Source organism: Bison bison, unplaced genomic scaffold, assembly GCF_000754665.1.
Source record: "Bison bison bison isolate TAMUID 2011002044 unplaced genomic scaffold, Bison_UMD1.0 scf7180017864384, whole genome shotgun sequence".
Lineage (NCBI taxonomy): Eukaryota > Metazoa > Chordata > Mammalia > Artiodactyla > Bovidae > Bison > Bison bison.
Genome location: NW_011494956.1, coordinates 14,993,826 through 14,997,723, shown reverse-complemented (window position 1 = coordinate 14,997,723; position 3,898 = coordinate 14,993,826). Strand labels below are relative to the sequence as shown.

The 3,898-nt window shown below is 40.4% G+C and overlaps 1 protein-coding gene across 1 annotated transcript in view; it reads left to right on the top strand.

Annotated features, from left to right (window-relative positions):
- The window catches only part of PCCB (propionyl CoA carboxylase, beta polypeptide), a 96,681-nt gene that overhangs the window by 28,544 nt on the left and 64,239 nt on the right, over positions 1 to 3,898 (top strand). The gene's annotated exons all lie outside the window — the stretch shown is intronic.

Below are 3,898 nucleotides of genomic sequence, written 5' to 3'. Positions count from 1 at the left end.
CATATAAGTTAAATAAGCAGGGTGACAATATGCAGTCTTGATGTACTCCTTTCCCTATTTGGTACCAGTCTGTTGTTTCATGTCCAATTCTAACTGTTGCTTCCTGACCTGCATGCAGATTTCTCAAGAGGCAGGTCAAGTGGTCTGGTATTCCCATCTCTTGAAAAATTTTCCACAATTTATTGTGATCCACACAGTCAAAGGCTTTGGCATAGTCAATAAAGCAGAAATAGATGTTTTTCTGGAACTCCTTGCTTTTTCAATGATCCAATGGATGTAAATAATTTGATCTCTGGTTCCCCTGCCTTTTCTAAATCCAGCTTGAACATCTGGAAGTTCACGGTTCATGTACTGTTGAAGCCTGGCTTGAATAATTTTGAGTATTACTCTAGTAGCGTGTGAGATGAGTGTAATTGTGTGGTAGTTTGAGCATTCTTTGGCATTGCCTTTCTTTGAGATTGCAGTGAATACTGATCTTTTCTAGTCCTGTGGCCACTGCTGAGTTTTCCAAATTAGCTGGCATATTGAATGCAGCACTTTCACAGCATCATCTTTCAGGATTCGAAATAGCTCAACTAGAATTCTATCACCTCCACTAGCTTTGTTCATACTGATGCTTCCTAAGGCCCACTTGACTTTGCATTCCAGGATGTCTGGGTCTAGGTGAGGGATCATACCATCGTAATTATCTGGGTCATGAAGATCTTTTTTGTGTAGTTCCTCTGTGTATTCTTGCCACCGCTTCTTAATATCTTCTGCTTCTATTAGGTCCATACCATTTCTGTCCTTTATTGAGCCCATCTTTACATGAAATGTTCCCTTGGTATCTCTAATATTCTTGAAGAGATCTCTAGTCTTCCCCATTCTATTGTTTTCCTCTATTTCTTTGCACTAATCACTGAAAAAGGCTTTCTTATCTTTTCTTGCTATTCTTTGGAACTCTGCATGCAAATGGGTATATCTTTCCTTTTCTCCTTTGCCTTTACCTTCTTTTCTCAGCTATTTGTAAGGCCTCCTCAGACAACCATTTTACTTTTTTGCATTTCTTTTTCTTGGGGATGGTCTTGATTCCTGTCTACTGTACAATGTCATGAACCTCTGTCCATAGTTCTTCAGACACTCTGTCTGTCAGATCTAATCCCTTGATTCTATTTCTCACTTCCACTGTATAATCATAAGTGATTTGATTTAAGTCATACCTGAATGGTCTAGTGGTTTTCCCTACTTTCTTCAATCCAAGTCTGAATTTGGCAATAAGAAGTTCATGATCTGAGCCACAGTCAGCTCCCCAGTCTTGTTTTTGCTGACTGTGTAGAGCTTCCCCATCTTTGGCTGCAAAGAATATAATCAACCTGATTTTGATATTGATCATCTGGTGATGTCCACATGTAGAGTCTTCTGTTGTGTTGTTGGAAGAGGGTGTTTGCTATGGCCAATGTGTTCTCTCGGTAGAACTCTATTAGCCTTTGCCCTGCTTCATTCTGCACTCCAAGGCCAAATTTTCCTGTTACTCCAGGTGTTTCTTGACTTTCTACTTTTGCATTCCATTCCCCTATAATGAAAAGGACATCTTTTTTGGGTGTTAGTTCTAGAAGTTCTTGTAGGTCTTCATGGAAGTGTTCAACTTCAGCTCCTTCAGCGTTACTGGTTGGGGCATAGACTTGGATTATCGTGATGTTGAATGGTTTGCCTTGGAAATGAACAGAGATCATACTGTCATTTTTGAGATTGCATCCAAGTACTGCATTTTGGACTCTTTTGTTGACTGTGATGGCTACTCCATTCCTTCTAAGGTATTCTTGCCCACAGTAATAGATGTAATGGTCATCTGAGTTAAATTCACCCATTCCAGTCCATCTTAGTTAGCTGATTCCTAAAATGCAACATTCACTCTTGCCATCTCCTCTTTGACCACTCCAGTTTGCCTTGATTCATGGATGTAACATTCCAGGTTCCTATGCAATATGCTTTTCACAGCATTGGACTTTGCTTCTATCACCAGTCACATCCACAACTGGATGTTGTTTTTGTTTTGGCTCCGTCTCTTCATTCTTTGTGGAGTTATTTCTCCACTGATCTCCAGTAGCATACTGGGCACCTACTGACCTGGGGAGTTCATCTTTCAGTGTCCTATGTTTTTGCCTTTTCAACAAAATGGTAATTCTGTTTAGTGTTTTGAGGGAACATCACACTGTTTTTACACAGTGGCTGTACTGTTTTACATTCCCACCAACAATGCACAAAAGTTCCATCTTCTCCACATCCTTGCCAGCACTTGTTTTCTGTTTTGATGATAGCCATCTTAGTTTGTGTGAAGTGGTATCTCATTGTGGTTTTCATTTATATTTCCTAATATAATTAGTGATGTTGAGCCTGTTTTCATATTATTTGCCATTGATACAGGCTTCCCTGGTAGCTCATTTGGTGAAGAACATGCCTGCAGTGCAGGAAACATGGGTTTGATCCCTGGGTAGGAAAGATCCCCTGGAGAAGGAAATGGCAAGCCACTCCAGTATCCTTGCCTGGAAAATCTCATGGCAGAGGGGCCTTGGGGGCTGCAGTTCATGGGGTCGCGAAGAGTCAGGAATGCCCGAGCAACCGATACTTTCACTTTCACATATCTTTTTTGGAGATGTTTATGTCTTCTTGATTGGATTGTTTTTGTTCTTGTTGAGTTGTAGAAGTTCTTTACATATTCTGATATTACCGCTTAACAGATACATCTTTGAAAATATTTCCTCCCATTCTGTGGGCTACTTTTTTATTCTGTTAGTATTTTTTGCACAAAAGATTTTAATTTTGATGAAGTCTATGTACTTTTCTTATCTCTGGTTTTGTTGTCATACCTGAGAAATCTTGCCAAATCCAGTGTCACAAAAGAGTTTCCCCTTTTTCTTTTCTAAGTTGTACAGTTTTAGCTCTTATGTTTGGTCCTTTTGAGTTAATTTTTGTATATGGTATTACATAAGGTCCAATTTCATGTTTTTGCATGAAGGAAAGTTATGACCAACCTAGATAGCATATTAATTTTTTTTTCAGTTTCTATCTAATCAGGTTTTTTATTTATTTTTAAAATTTTTTTAAAATATAAATTTATTTATTTTAATTGAAAGCTAATTACTTTACAATATTGTATTGGTTTTGCCATACATCAACATGAATCCTCACGGGTGTACACATTGTCCCCATCCTGAACCCCCCTCCCGATTCCTTCCCCATACCATCCCTCTGGGTCATGCTAGTGCACCAGCCCCGAGCATCCTGTATCATGCCTCGAATCTGGACTGGTGATTCATTTCACATATGATATTATACATGTTTCAATGCCATTCTCCCAAATAATCCCACCCTCGCCCTCTCCCACAGAGCCCAAAAGACTTTTCTATACATCTTTGTCTCTTTTGCTGTCTCGCATACAGGGTTATCGTTACGTAGATAGCATATTAAAAAGCAGAGATATTACTCTGCCAACAAAGGTCCATCTAGTCAAGACTATGGTTTTTCCAGTGGTCATGTATGGATGTGAGAGTTGGACTGTGAAGAAAGCTGAGCATCAAAGAATTGATGCTTTTGAACTGTGGTGTTGGAGAACACTCTTGAGAGTCCCTTGGACTGCAAGGAGATCCAACCAGTCCATCCTAAAGGACATCAGTCCTGGGTGTTCATTGGAAGGACGGATGCTGAAGCTGAAACTCCAGTACTTTGGCCACCTCATGCGAAGAGTTGACTCATTGGAAAAGACCCTGATGCTGGGAGGGATTGGGGGCAGAAGGAGAAGGGGACGACAGAGGATGAGATGGCTGGATGGCATCACTGACTTGATGGACGTGAGTCTGAGTGAACTCTGGGAGTTGGTGATGGACAGGGGGGCCTGGCATGCTGCAATTCATGGGATCCC